This window comes from Triticum urartu, chromosome 6 (genome assembly GCF_003073215.2).
Source record: "Triticum urartu cultivar G1812 chromosome 6, Tu2.1, whole genome shotgun sequence".
Classification (NCBI taxonomy): domain Eukaryota; kingdom Viridiplantae; phylum Streptophyta; class Magnoliopsida; order Poales; family Poaceae; genus Triticum; species Triticum urartu.
In genome coordinates this window covers 19,414,399-19,429,700 of record NC_053027.1, presented here as the reverse complement: position 1 = coordinate 19,429,700, position 15,302 = coordinate 19,414,399, and the positions used below count along the sequence as shown (strand labels likewise).

Genomic DNA, 15,302 nt, shown 5'->3' with positions numbered 1-15,302 from the left:
AAAGGTATAAGAAGTTTCCTTGGTCATGCCGGTTTTTATAGGAGGTTCATTAAGGACTTTTCTAAAATTTCTCGGCCCCTTACTAATATCTTACAAAAAGATGTTCTTTTTTTCTTTGATGATGATTGTGTAGAAGCATTTGAAATACTTAAGAAAGCTTTGGTTTCTGCACCTATTGTTCAACCTCCTGATTGGAATTTACCCTTTGAAATTATGTGTGATGCTAGTGATTATGCTGTAGGGGCTATTCTAGGACAAAGAGTTGATAAGAAATTAAATGTTATTCAATATGCTAGTAAAACTCTAGACAGTGCCCAAAGAAATTATGCTACTACTGAAAAAGAATTTTTAGCAGTTGTATTTGCTTGCGATAAGTTCAGACCTTATATCGTTGATTCTAAAGTAACTGTTCACACTGATCATGCTGCTATTAAATATCTTATGGAAAAGAAAGATGCTAAACCTAGACTTATTAGATGGGTTCTCTTGCTACAAGAATTTGATTTGCATATTATTGATAGAAAGGGAGCTGAGAACCCCGTTGCAGACAACTTGTCTAGGTTAGAGAATGTTCTTGATGACCCACTACCTATTGATGATAGCTTTCCTGATAAACAATTAGCTGTCATAAATGCTTCTCGTACCTCTCCATAGTATGCTGATTATGCTAATTACATTGTTGCTAAATTTATACCACCTAGTTTCACATACCAACAAAAGAAAAAGTTATTCTATGATTTAAGACATTACTTCTGGGATGACCCACATCTTTATAAATGAGTAGATGGTGTTATTACACGTTGTGTACCCGAGCATGAACAGGAACAGATCCTACGCAAGTGTCACTCCGAGGCTTATGGAGGACACCATGCTGGAGACAGAACTACACATAAGGTATTGCAATCCGGTTTTTATTGGCCTACTCTCTTCAAGGATGCCCGTAAGTTTGTCTTGTCTTGTGATGAATGTCAAAGAATTGGTAATATTAGTAGACGTCAAGAAATGCCTATGAACTATTCACTTATTATTGAACCATTTGATGTTTGGGGCTTTGATTATATGGGACCTTTTTCTTCCTCTAATGGGTATACTCATATTTTAGTTGTTGTTGATTACGTTACTAAGTGGGTAGAAGCTATTCCAACTAGTAGTGTTGATCATAACACCTTTATTAAGATGCTTAAAGAAGTTATTTTTCCGAGGTTTGGAGTCCCTAGATACTTAATGATTGATGGTGGTTCACATTTTATTCATGGTGCTTTTCGTAAAATGCTTGCTAAGTATGATGTTAATCATAGAATTGCACCTCCATATCATCCACAGTATAGTGGTCAAGTAGAACTTAGCAATAGAGAGCTTAAATTAATTTTGCAAAAGACTATTAATAGATCTAGAAAGAATTGGTCCAAAAAACTTGATGATGCATTATGGGCTTATAGAACTGCATACAAAAATCCTATGGGTATGTCTCCATATAAAATGGTTTATGGTAAAACATGTCACTTACCTCTTGAACTAGATGTTTTTTGAAATTCACAATTTTTTGATTTGATGTTTTTTAAATGCATGATCATATTTTGAATCAGAAAACGTTTTATGCATCAACAAACTATTTTGCAAGTTACGAATAGTTTTTCGAATTTTTAGGATATTTTCAATTCATGAATATTTTTGACTTGACCAAAGTTTATTTAATTTCATTAACATTAAAAAAATCATGAACATTTTTTGATTCCGAACATTTGTTTTCAAAATGGCGAACATTTTTTGATTACGCGAACATTTTTTGAAATCCACAAACATTTACGAATTGCTAAACAATTTATCTCAAAATTCTCATTTTCTTAATTTTTGGAACTTTTTTTGAATTCCCATATTATTTAATGTAGAAAAAGCGAAGATGGAAAAGCAAAACGAAATTTAAAAAATAGGCTGCCAAGACATGGGCTGGCCCAAACTGCGTGTTGTGTCTTCTCCTAGCGCACAGAGCGCAGTTTAGACTGTTCCTATTACATGGGCCGGGCAGGGATTCCGCTGTGTGAAATATTTTTTTTTCACTTATAGGTGACACTGGTGGATAATATTTTGCAAATTTGAGTGCGATTTCGGTGATGTACCGCCAGAAGCAATAGCTCCTTTATTATTAGGGGTATAGATATATAAATTGATTTCATGTGCACATAAGTTAGAGCAACTCTAACGCCTCTCTTGAAAAACCTTGTACTCCCTCCGTTCCTAACTATAAGTCCTTTCAAAGATTTCAATATGAACTATATACGGAGCAAGATAAGTGAATCTACACTCTAAAAATGTTTATATACATTTATATGTAGTCCGTATTAAAATCTCTAAAAAGTGTTATATTTAGAAACAGAAGGAGTATAAAACTGGTTTTACGAGATGTTTGTAAATAAATAACAGTGCAAGTTTTCTGGGAGCTACTTTTGTCAGATTCTGTAAACTTATTTCATTCTTCTATTTTTCATTAAACAAAAATGCAAATTACACATGCATATGCCTAAATATCATCGTAATAACTAAAACAATGGTAGACCGGACTGCACAACATCATTCCCGAGGGATAGCTATGTAGGCTCGTGGGGCTGAGCACCCCCATGTTTGTTCTGCTCCTAGTTAACTTCTGTGCCTTCTTGCGGACATGGCTTAGTGAGCTCTTGTAACCCCATGTTGTAAAACTCTTCTCCTATCAATGCAGAGATACACATCCTCTGCGTATTCGCCAAAAAAGATCAAACTCACGTATAGTTGATAATAATTCAAACATAATAAATCCGAAGTAGGCTTAATCAAATGGTTCAAACATGAAGATGAAACATGCGATATATGGTTCATGAAAAGAAGGACATAAACAATAGAAAATGATAAATATGAAGATCAGTCGTAGATCATCACGATTGACTTCCACCACCGTTGCTAGTCCCAAAACCCTGTCCACATCCAGCTTTGATGCTAAAATTTGTGAGTTCATGATCTGTAGATATTGCATCGCTTCTGGGTCAAGTCCGCAACATGATCTTGTACTCTTGCTCCATCTTTTTTGTCTGCACTTCCTCTTGAAAGGCTCTCAGTTTCTCTTCTTCGATTGTCACTTTGGGCTCCTCCATTACCTTCAGCTCTGTCCCATCTCATGGCCTTCTCCAATTTCGGCGAAAGGATGCTGGCTATCGCACATGTCGGTGAAAGGGAATATAATTGTTGTTGATGACCTAAGTAGGAGCAAAGAGCCGTGCAGCATACTCTAGTTTTCCACTTGAGTACTAGTACGACGGAGAAGTGTGAAACACGGCAGCCCGGTGAACTAGCATGCAATATGGCGATAAAAAATAATGTATACTACAGTCCAGCCTTTAGCATGTAAAAATACGCCACCACTTCCTCCTCTACCCGTCTATCCATATATCTTCCACAATACACTTGAACACACCTGCATCGTCTTCATTCTTTCGTTTATTTTTCTCTCCTCTCCTTCCAGGTGGCCTTTTTGCTTGGATGACGGGAGTAGTAGGGGTGGCGTGCATGCTGCCTTTAGATCGGCGACGACGGCGTGGAGGGCATGATGGTCTCGTCGGCGGCACCTCCGGTCAGATCTGTTCTGACTGGTGCAGCCGGCGGTGGTGGTCATCTCTTCCGTCAGAGGTGGTCGGCCTGAGGCTGGGTGTTCGGATCTCGGGATCCATCATCTAGCACCAGCTGCGAGTCGGGGAGACGTAGTTGCTGGTGAAAACCGAGCCAACGGCGGGCTATGGCGGCGTTCCACGTCGTTACCTTGATGAAGGCATTGTCATGTGACTACCGTCGACCCACTCGTATTGCTCCGAGGGAAACCCTAGGATCTGGTGTTCCAGACCGGACGACGGCGGCACCGCGGTGTCGTTTCTCTCTTGGGAGCATCGTTTTGTGGAGCAGGCTGGAAGTCAGAGGCAGGAGGTGGAGCGGCTTCGTCTTGCACGGAGCTTCGGTGGAGATGTCAAGTCATGCCTGACCGACAGGTGCTACGCTTGGTCATGCCTGGTTGGCAGGTGCTACGCACGACAGATCCTCCAAGGTGGTACTTGGCAGCATGGCGCTGAGGTGTATCAGTGGAGACCGCGACGTGTTCAGCTGTTTGCGCGTAGGGAGAAGGTGCCGTTTGGCGCCGTGGTGGTGTCGACGATAGCTGGACCGAGCAAGGTTGATGCATCAGTACAATTCTGAAGATGAAGCGGTGGCAGTTGGCGGCGGCGGCCTCTGAGAGCACGCCGGACCAGTGTGTGCCAGACCCGGCAAGTGGCTAGGTTGGAGTCTCAGCTCTTAGATGTTAGGCTTGGCTGCGATGTCTGTTTGGTATTAGGCTCAGGCTATCTGCGCCCCTTCATCAACTGGATAGGTGTAGGGACGGTTTGTTGCTTAGACGGCAGCTTTAGTTTTACTGTTGCATGACTTTGTAAGGTCTTATGAGAATAATTAATAAAGTGGTCGTATGCATCGCTCAGATGCAGAGGCCGGGGTTATCCTCCTTTTCTAAAAAAACAAATAAGCACTATAACAAATCACGTGTACAATGATCGTGTGAAGTACACAATATATTTACCTATCAAATCATCATCGTAGACATCGTTGGCGTCCGACCAAGTAATCATCCTTGTTTGTGTAGGGCGATGGCATGTTTGTGTACGTCACCGCACATATTTGCGGCGAAGACGATGACAACATGATGTGAAGTACACAATATATTTGCCTATCAAATCACCATCGTAGACATTGTTGGCGTTGGACCAAGTAATCATCCTCGTTTGTGTAGGGCGATGGCATGTTTTTGTACGTCACCGTACATATTTGCGGCGAAGACAATGACAACATGATGTGAAGTACACAATATATTTACCTATCAAATCATCATCGTAGACATCGTTGGCGTTCGACCAAATAATCATCCTCATTTGTGTAGGGCGATGGCATGTTTGTGTACGTCACCGTATATATTTGTGGCGAATACGATGACAACATGAAGGGGAGCTGGCCGATACAACACCGTTCTTCGTCTTTCTCAGAGCATGAGGCTTCTTCGGCGTGGTCGAAGATACGTGGCGGGAGACGGCAGGGGGGCGATCTTGATCGATGACTGCCACAGACTTGCGGCTCCTCTTGGCTGCGCCCTCTTGCCCGACAACAACGGCGGCCAGCGATGGAAGCAGCGGGGGCCGCATTGGCACTTGGAGGCGGAGGAAAGGAGGCCGTGGCGGCGTCTGACACTCATGCGGCAGCAGCGGTGATCTATCAGGAAGACACTATTCTTTTTCGCAATGGTACCTTTCAGTTATTTGAGAAGGGCCCGTTCATAGAAGCATCGATGTTAGAAGGCATGACTAGGTACTTTTCAATTCAGAATTCATTGAGAACTTTTAGTATATCTATAACTTCTTGACGGATAAGATTAGGGCAACTCTTGCTTAAGAAAATAGAAGATTAGTTTGGTGTGGGTGCGTTGTTCGGAACCTGGTATAAAGAGTAATAACAACTCCAACCGGGCGATTGAAACAGAGGCACCCTTTGTCCGTATTTTGTTTGTTTGGGTCGGCCCAGCGGACATTCATATCCGCTTTCGCTTTGGGACGGCGCTTGCGTCCAATGCTGGCCCGACACATTTTAAGGTCGTGGATGAAAAAGTCAATAACACAAATATTGTGAAATTAAAAATGTAATTAAATATAAATGCTGACCACAAAGGCTGACAAGAGTCCACGCATCCACATTTTACATTAATTAAAAACATTTAATAAAACTAAAAACGAGGAAGAGGCGCACTGCCTTAGGAGTCCTCGTTGTCGGTGTCGGGGCCGGTGAGGTTGACGAGCATCGGCACCGGCCAGCCCAGGGGAACACCGTCTTGCAGGCTGTGGGGACGTCCTGCAGTGCAGGCGTGACCGCCGCTGGCTGGGCTGCACGGGCCCGACGCTCCTCTCCTCCGCCTCGCGTCGCTTCTCCCGCGTGTCATGCTCCCACTGCTCAAGGCGCTCGCCCTCGCAATGCTCTTCCATCAGCCAGCGCTTTCGCCACTGCTCGAGGTAGATCTTCTCCTGCGTCGTCGTCGCCCAAAACCAGAAGGGTGGCGCGCTGACCCACTCGCGCACCTCTCCTTGCCAGGTGTATCGGTGGGGCGTCAGCAGATCCGGTGAAGGCACCGGCTTGGGATTGATGGGGGACGACAGCATCAACGGCGGCACGACGCAGTTGCCAGAAGCGGAGAGTGCGATGGCGTCCGACAAGGCGCGCCTGGTACGTCGCCTCCTCCTCCTCCGTCGCCTTGCGCCGCTCGTCCTCTTTGCTTTCTTGCATGGCAGCCGCCAGCCCTGCATGGTAGGGGGCCTGCTCCCCCTGGTCCTCGTCGCGCACGAATGGGGGCGGCGGGGTGCCAGCCCACACGTGCTGGACGTCGTGCCGTCGCTGCTCCTCGTGCTCGAGGGCGAATCAGACCTCCCAATCGGGAGAGTCTGTTGCGTAGGCGGGGTTGAGGCGCTGCTTCGGCATCACCAGATGGCGCCAACGATGCACCTCCTCCACGTGCGCCCGCGCCATCCGCGGCACCGCCTGCATTGGGATCCTATCTGGAGGGTAACGTTGGGGTACGGGAGGGGAATGCGGTGCTCCCAATGCCACCTCACCTGGTGCACTGGGACGCTTATCCGCTGCCTCATCGGGCAGGCAGATGACGGAGGCAGGGGGAGCGCGCGCAAAGAGGACGAGGCAGGGGCCTTGCCCTTGTTCTTGCTGGCGAAGAAGCCCATCGTGGTGCGAGCTAGGCTAGGGTTTTCGCCATCGAGGGAGCAGCAGGGTGGCTAGACTCGCTGTCGCAAACGCGTGGGCCCACGCATCATTAATAAAGACGTGAGAGGTAGTTGACCGGCTGCCTTGTAGGGACGAGGCGGACACCGGGCGGCCGCGCGGCGCGTCCGCGCTGATACGTCTCCAACGTATCTATAATTTTTGATTGCTCCATGCTATATTACCTACTGTTTTGGACTATATTGGGCTTTATTTTCCACTTTTATATTATTTTGGGACTAACCTATTAACCGGAGGCCCAGCCCAGAATTGCTGTTTTTTTTGCCTATTTCAGTGTTTCGGAGAAACAAAATATCAAACGGAGTCCAAACGGAATGAAACCTTCGGGAACGTGATTTTCTCATCAGATAAGACCCAGGAGACTTGGACCCTCCGTCAAGAAAGCCACAAGGCGGTCACGAGGGTGGAGGGCACCCCCCCTAGGGCGCGTCCCCTGCCTCATGGGCCCCTCGAAGCTCCACCGACGTACTCATTCCTCCTATATATACCTATGTACCCCCAAACGATCAGATACGGAGCCAAAAACCTAATTCCACCGCCGCAACTTTCTGTATCCACGAGATTCCATCTTGGGGCCTGTTCCGGAGCTCCGCCGGAGGGGGCGTCGATCACGGAGGGCTTCTACATCATCATCCAAGCCCCTCCGATGAAGTGTGAGTAGTTTACTTCAGACCTACGGGTCCATAGTTAGTAGCTAGATGGCTTCTTATCTCTTTTTGGATCTCAATACAATGTTCTCCCACTCTCTCGTGGAGATCTATTCGATGTAATCTTCTTTTTGCGGTGTGTTTGTTGAGACCGATGAATTGTGGGTTTACGATCCAGTCTATCTATGAATAATATTTGAATCTTCTCTGATTTCTTTTATGTATGATTGGTTATCTTTGCAAGTCTCTTCGAATTATCAGTTTGGTTTGGCCTACTAGATTAGTTTTTCTTGCCATGGGAGAAGTGCTTAGCTTTGAGTTCGATCTTGCGGTGTCCTTTCCGAGTGACAGAAGGGGCAGCAAGGCACGTATTGTATTGTTGCCATCGAGGATAACAAGATGGGGTTTTTATCATATTGCATGAAACTATCCCTCTACATCATGTCTTCTTGCTTAAGGCGTTACTCTGTTTTTAACTTAATACTCTAGATGCATGCTGGATAGCGGTCGATGAGTGGAGTAATAGTAGTAGATCCAGGCAGGAGTCGGTCTACTTTTCTCGGACGTGATGCCTATATACATGCTCATACCTAGATATTCTCATAACTATGCTCAATTCTGTCAATTGCTCAACAGTAATTTGTTCACCCACCGTAGAATACTTATGACTCTTGAGAGAAGCCACTAGTGAAACCTATGGCCCCCGGGTCTCTTTCTCATCATATCAATCTCCATCACTTTATTATTGCTTTGCTTTTTTACTTTGCCTTTTACTTTTCACTTTGCATCTCTATACCAAAAATATTATTTATCATCTCTATCAGATCTCACTTTCGTAAGTGACCGTGAAGGGATTGACAACCCCTAAGCGCGTTGCTTGCGTTGAGCTATTGTTTTGTGTAGGTACGAGGGACTCGCGCGTAGCCTCCTACTGGATTGATACCTTGGTTCTCAAAAACTGAGGGAAATACTTATGCTACTTTGCTGCATCATCCTCTCCTCTTCGGGGAAATCCAACGCAGTGCTCAAGAGGTAGCAAGAAGAATTTCTGGCGCCGTTGCCGGGGAGTCTGCGCAAAAGTCAACATACCAAGTACCCATCACAATCCCAATCTCCCGCATTACATTATTTGCCATTTGCCTCTCGTTTTCCTCTCCCCCACTTCACCCTTGCCGTTTTATTCGCCCTCTCTCTCCATCCCCCCTCTCTATTTGCCTCTTTTGCCCGTTTGCTTTTTGTTTGCTCGCTTGTCATGGCTAGTCTCATATCTTCTCCGTTGTCTCCCGAGAATGATGTTCTAAATTTTAAACAAAGGGAGGGAGAAAATCTAAAAGATGCTTGGTATAGAATTTGCAATGCTCAAAATAGATCTACCAGGAAGCAATCTACTTCAGTTCTTCTCCGCAATTTTTATGCTAGTCCTTGGTATAGATATATCCTTGATACCATTACCGGAGGGAATTTCTTGGCTAGCCATACTTTTCATTCTTATAAGCTATGTTAGATTTATTTGGCTCACCACCTCTTTTGGTTAATGGAACTATGTTAACTTTGGAGCATGTTATGCAAAGACTCGAAATTATTGAAAATAAAGTTGCTACCATTGAATTAATTGAAAATCTAGATAAAAATATCCACAATCAAATTACCCAATATGGATCTAAGGTAGGAATGACTTTGAAAAATATTAAGGAAAAGGAACCCATAGTTAATGAGAAAATAAATCTAGATTCCACTAGAATCGATAAACTTGAGGGTATCATTACGAACTTGGGAACCACTTTTTCTTCCATAAAGAATACTCCAAGTCCTCCTGCTAAAATTGCCAAGCTTATGTATGTTCCTAAAAATAAGGGTGAATCATCTAGTAAGGAAACTGCGGATCTTAAATCTATAAGTCACTACTGGAAAACAGGTTACTAATGGCGCACCTATTTTGGTTACTAATGGCGCACATTAGGTGCGCCATTACTAGCACGCCATTAGTAAGTTTTAGTAATGGCGCACATTTGGTGCGCCATTACTATCCCAGACAGTAATGGCGCACCTAATAGTGCGCCATTACTAACCCTTAGGTGCCCCACTAGTAATAAAGCCAAGTGCGCCACTAGTAACCTTAGAGGTGCGCCACTAGCTAAAAAGCTAGGTGCGCCACCAATAAATGCTGAAATGCGCCACTAATAGTATTTTTGGAAAACAAAAAAAATACAAATTTACAAAAAACAACCTATAAGGAAAAATAATTTAAAAACAAAAAATGAAATAGAACCATAATTTTTATTATAGCAAGAATATTACCATGTCTTTACAAGTATCCAATAAAAAGAAAATTGCACAGAAATAAAACAAAATCCTATAACTAATCTTCTACTCCCTCCGTCCAAGAATACCTCTCGCAAGGGGAGGAAATTTTGAACTGAAGTGCATTTTACATTACAACCCGTCATATTTCAAATCAAAATCAATCGAGTCCACGTCCGATCGGCAGCAGCGCCTCGTCCTGGCATCGAGGAGAGCCAGAACTCATCTCTTCGGTAGCTCGTCACCACCCTCCCGGCAGCCTCCGACATCACGTACCCACCCTCCCGGTGTCGATCAACTGCTTTGAGGTAGCAGATTCCTCCTCTGTGTCTGCTCCTGCAATTAACACTTTGAATGCAATTAACAATTTGAATGTTAACATGGGGCAAAGACAAGATGGATCAGTATATAACAATGGAGTACATGCACAATTAGATGTTCAAGCTGTTTAATGTCACTCCCATCATCACAATTTCATCTCAGGAAATGGAGTAGAATAGATTTAATTGGATGTTTGAATGATATGGTTACTTACAAGTGTCAGGGCTATTACGGTCAGTTAAGTAATTGCACCAGATTAAAGAGGAGCCAAAGAATTTACAAGTGGTCTAGTGCATATGCAAGTGCAAGTTACTCAGTTAAAATTCAGTACTCCATTGCCCAAAATAATTTAGTTAAAATTTTGTTAAAAGATCACTGAATTAACCAAGTACTCCAGGTCAGGTCCAGTTACTCAATGCATAATTTCTAAACCTATCATCAATGGAAGGTCACCAATTTTAATTGAGCAGTAGCTAATTGAGCAAACACACTGAGCTTATGCATAACACATTAGCTGCAGCGGTGATTATTTCACAGGGATAAACCTCCAAATATAACCACTATACCACACTATATAAATTGTGAATCAAGGAACTGCTGCAATTGACATGAGAAGATCAACAATATATGCTCACCTCCAGGAACAAAGTCAGCTCCATATATATGCTAGCTCCAGGGTAAATATGCCACAATATCACACCTTGTGAAAAGAGCATCTTATTAAACAGTCGGTCACAAACATTCTAATTTCTTAACATAATTACAGTAAATTACTTACTTGCGGTATACACAGGGGATAATTATCATATTAGTTACCTTGTTTGAGGTAAATTAATTGCTAAAGTTAACATAAAAATGTAAATTAGATGAACTATAAACTGTTCAAGGAAAGAGAAAGTGCAAACCAAATAACAAACAAAAATAGCAAGATTAGCCTCTTGTTTACCATTAAGTTTGGACTTTGGACAAAACGTGTTTTGATTGATCATACAGTAGATTTACGGGGCATCTCGTTGAAGGACGGGTCCTTGGCGATCTGCTCCGCCATCTCCTTGATGCTCGGGTCCTGCGCCCACGCCACAACAAAATCCACGATTCAAGTTAATTTTCACACAAATTCCCATGAAATCGAAACAAATTCACAGGAAATTCGAGCTTGTATAAATAAATCTTCCCAAGAACTCAACTTTGACAATGGAGAGAACAGAGCAGAGTATTTCTAGTTTTGCAGAAACTGTAAAATGCTTCAGTAGAGCTTGGTTACATTGAGCAAGTTCGAATATGTTAAAATGGACGCGAATATCTTTAGTGAAACCCAACCAAATTAACAACCGATTCAAACCTGTAGTATATGTAAAATCCTCCAAGAACTCGCGTTTGGAAATGAACAAAACAAAACAGAGTATGAAACTGTAAACGCTTCATTCAGAGAATTCAGTATAAGCTCTTGGTTACATTCAGCAAGTTCATCATGGTGGAGAAGTCGAAGGGGCTGGCCGGAGCAGCCGCCCTGCGCGCGGGCTGCCGCCTCTGCTCCTCCGCCGCAAGTTACAGTCATACACATTAAACTGATATTAAGTTATATTACCTCTCAATGAGTGTAACTGTGAACTACTGAACCCCATTTAGATCAGTAATGCATTTTATTCTATCGTCTACCTACCACAGTTTGATATTAACCAATCATAACAATATCTATATGACATGGCTAAACAAATTGACGATCCCAAAAAATGCTCGAGAAACTCTGAGCGTACTCATTGACAGGGAGCAAAGTATTACATCATATACCTGTATATCCTGGAGACATTAGCACAGCGCCACCCAAAGTCTTGTATAACAGTCTCAAGTTCAGAATTGCTCATATACCCACGAATCATTTCTTCCCTAAATTTGTTGGAAAAACCATTGCGGGGCATGTTTCAACAAATATTCCCTCGCAAGAAGAACATGAATAGAAAGTGAAAGCTCTGATTACGAAGCATACGTGATCTCAGGCTTATCCTGAAGAAGAGTACGCGAAAACGACCCATGTTTTTCATCGATGATACCTGGTTAACAATAGCAGATTATTACTTGGGTGAACACCATATGCTAGAAATTGCATGTGAAGTTTATGAAGAATGAATAGACGACCAAATCGATGCTGATTTTTTTCCTATTCTTATTTTTTCAAGGAGCTGAATTAATCTATGGCAGGAAAGTGGCAGATCGATATGCGGCCGTGACTGATAAAGCGGGTTTGGGGAAACAGAGAAGATATTCATTTGGTAACATTAATTGCGGGAGCTGAATTAACATGTGGCTAGCAAGTGGCAAATGGATGCATAGTCTTGACTGATAGAGCAAGTTTGGCGACAGACAGAGAGAAGATATGTGCCATTTCAGGAATCTAGGTTTACGAATTAGTGTAGGAGTCACTCCAAATCATGCATCCGGAGAGCTCTTGCTCTTCATCACTGCCACTGCCAGTGCACTGACAGTCTGTCTTAACACCAGTCCCAGTCCGTGAATAACAGCGGCATAATCCACGAATTCAAGCCAACTAACGGATCCGCGTCCTATCGAGCTAGCCACATGTACGATATCGGTCGTCGGTCCAGCAAGTGCGGCGTGCGTCGCTGCGCGCAAGGCCCCGGGAACGGAATCCAGAGGACGGACACGGAGGGTGTGAGAGCGGAGAGAACCTGAGGGAGACGGGTCGAGGCCGCCTCTCGCGGCGGCCGGGATGGGGAGCGAGGTGAAGGCGCGGAGGAGGAGGAGGAGGAGGAGCGGGGGCGGAGCAGGGCGAGGCCGCCGTTGCTGCGGGAGATGGCGGCTGGATCCACGCCGATACGGGGCGGGGGAGGCCACCATGTATGGTGGTGGAGGGGGTGGCACCTGTGAAGCTCGTGGGGCGGATCTGGCCGGTTCCCGGCGAGTGGAGACGGTGGCGGCTCCACCACTCCCAAATCCAGCGCCGACGCTGCCTTCCGATCCGTCGCCGCTGAGCTCGGGCTCCTTGGCTGCGACTGCCGCGAGGAGGCGCGAAGGGGACCAAAGAGAGAGGAGGGCAAGGGCCATCGCGCAGTAAGAGGAGGGAGCACTGGGAGGCGGCATGGATCGGGGCCGGGGCGAGGCCGAGAGACGTGTGTGTGTGTGTGTTTGTGCGTGGGGTGAGGAAGAAGAGGACAGGGTTTCGTGCGAGAGAGAGAGGAGAGAGATGGTGGGCGGTCAGGCTGCGGCACTTACCTACAAAACCACAATGGCGCACCGCAGGAAACGTGCGCCATTAGTATCAAAAATAGCAATGGCGCATCAGGGAAAAGTGCGCCATTACTATGCTCAGAAGTGGGTCAAAGCTTGGTCAAACATAGTAATGGCGCACTGTTTACTAGGTGCGCCATTACTATTTTAGATACTAATGGCGCACTATGTATAGGTGCGCCATTACTATATAGTAGTGGCGCACCGCATGTATAATGCGCCATTAGTGTCTATATCATCTATAGCCTGTTTTCTAGTAGTGAGTATTCATCCCCATCTTTTTGCTATCATTAATGAACCAATTGCTACAAATGAAATTTTCGATCTTGTGCCTAAGAGTTTGATAATCACTAGAAAGAAAGAAATTCCTAAGGGAGATAGATGCCTCATTGAAGAATTGCCTACCAAAGATGGCAATACCTAGATCTATTCTTGCTTGTTATGCCTAGCTAGGGGCGTTAAACGATAGCGCTTGTTGGGAGGCAACCCAATTTTATTTTTATTCCTTGCTTTTTGCTCCTGTTTAGTAATAAATAAATTATTTAGACTCTGTTTTGGTTCTGTTTTTTTGTGTTTAATTAGTGTTTGTGCCAAGTAGAACCGTTGGGAAGACTTGGGGAAAGTCTTGTTGAACTTGCTGTAAAAAACAGAAACTTTAGCGCTCACAAGAACTGTTGTCATTTTTATTTGGAGAGTGCTATTTAGTTAATTCTCTTTGCAGATGATTAATAGATAAATTCCTCACGTATAGCAATTTATTTTATAATTTTTGGGGTTCCATATCTTGCGTTAGCTACATATTACTACAGACTGTTTAGTTTTTGACAGATTCTGTTTTTCGTGTGTTGTTTGCTTATTTTGATGAATCTATGGCTAGTAAAATAGTTTATAAACCATAGAGAAGTTGGAATACAGTAGGTTTAACACCAATATAAAGAAATAATAAGTTCATTACAGTAACTTGAAGTGGTCTTTTGTTTTCTTTCGCTAACGGAGCTCATGAGATTTTCTACTTTAAGTTTTGTGTTGTGAAGTTTTCAAGTTTTGGGTAAAGATTTGATGGATTATGGAACAAGGAGTGGCAAGATCCTAAGCTTGGGGATGCCCATGGCACCCCCAAGATAATCCAAGGACACCAAAAAGTCAAAGCTTGGGGATGCCCCGGAAGGCATCCCCTCTTTCATCTACTTCTATCAGTAACTTTACTTGGAGCTATATTTTTATTCACCACATGATATGTGTTTTGCCTGGAGCGTATTTTATGATTTGAGTCTTTGCTTGTTAGTCTACCACAATCATCCTTGCTGTACACACCTTTTGTGAGAGCCATACATAATTTGGAATTTGATAGAATACTCTATGTGCTTCACTTATATCTTTTGAGCTCTATAATTTTACTCTAGTGCTTCACTTATATCTTTTGAGTTTTATAGTTTTGCTCTAGTGCTTCACTTGTATCTTTTAGAGCACGGTGGTGGATTTGTTTTATAGAAACTATTGATCTCTGATGCTTCACTTAGATTATTTTGAGAGTCTTAATAGCATTGTAATTTGCTTAATAATAATATGCTTGGTATTCAAGATTTGGAAAAATTTCTTTTGAGTGCGTTGAATACTAAGAAAAAAAAATTGATGCTTGATAATTGTTTTGAGATATGAGGATGGTGATATTAGAGTCATGCTAGTTGAGTAGTTGTGAATTTGAGAAATGCTTGTGTTAAAGTTTGTGATTCCCGTAGCATGCACGTATGGTGAACCGTTATGTGATGAAGTCGGAGCATGATTTATTTATTAACTGTCTTCCTTATGAGTGGTGGTCGGGGACGAGCGATGGTCTTTTCCTACCAATCTATCCCCCTAGGAGCATGCGCGTAATACTTTGCTTTGATAACTTCTAGATTTTTGCAATAAGTATATGAGTTCTTTTTGACTAATGTTGAGTCC

At 43.6% G+C, this 15,302-nt stretch overlaps 1 long non-coding RNA gene across 1 annotated transcript; it reads right to left on the bottom strand.

Moving 5' to 3' along the window:
* Window positions 1-9,749: 9,749 nt before the first annotated feature.
* Window positions 9,750-11,136, bottom strand: LOC125516150. Its single transcript, XR_007287250.1, has 3 exons — window positions 11,059-11,136; window positions 10,748-10,812; window positions 9,750-10,127 (listed from the first exon to the last, which is right to left on the bottom strand). It is a non-coding gene; the product is annotated as an uncharacterized LOC125516150 (long non-coding RNA).
* Between the last annotated feature and the right edge of the window lie 4,166 nt (window positions 11,137-15,302).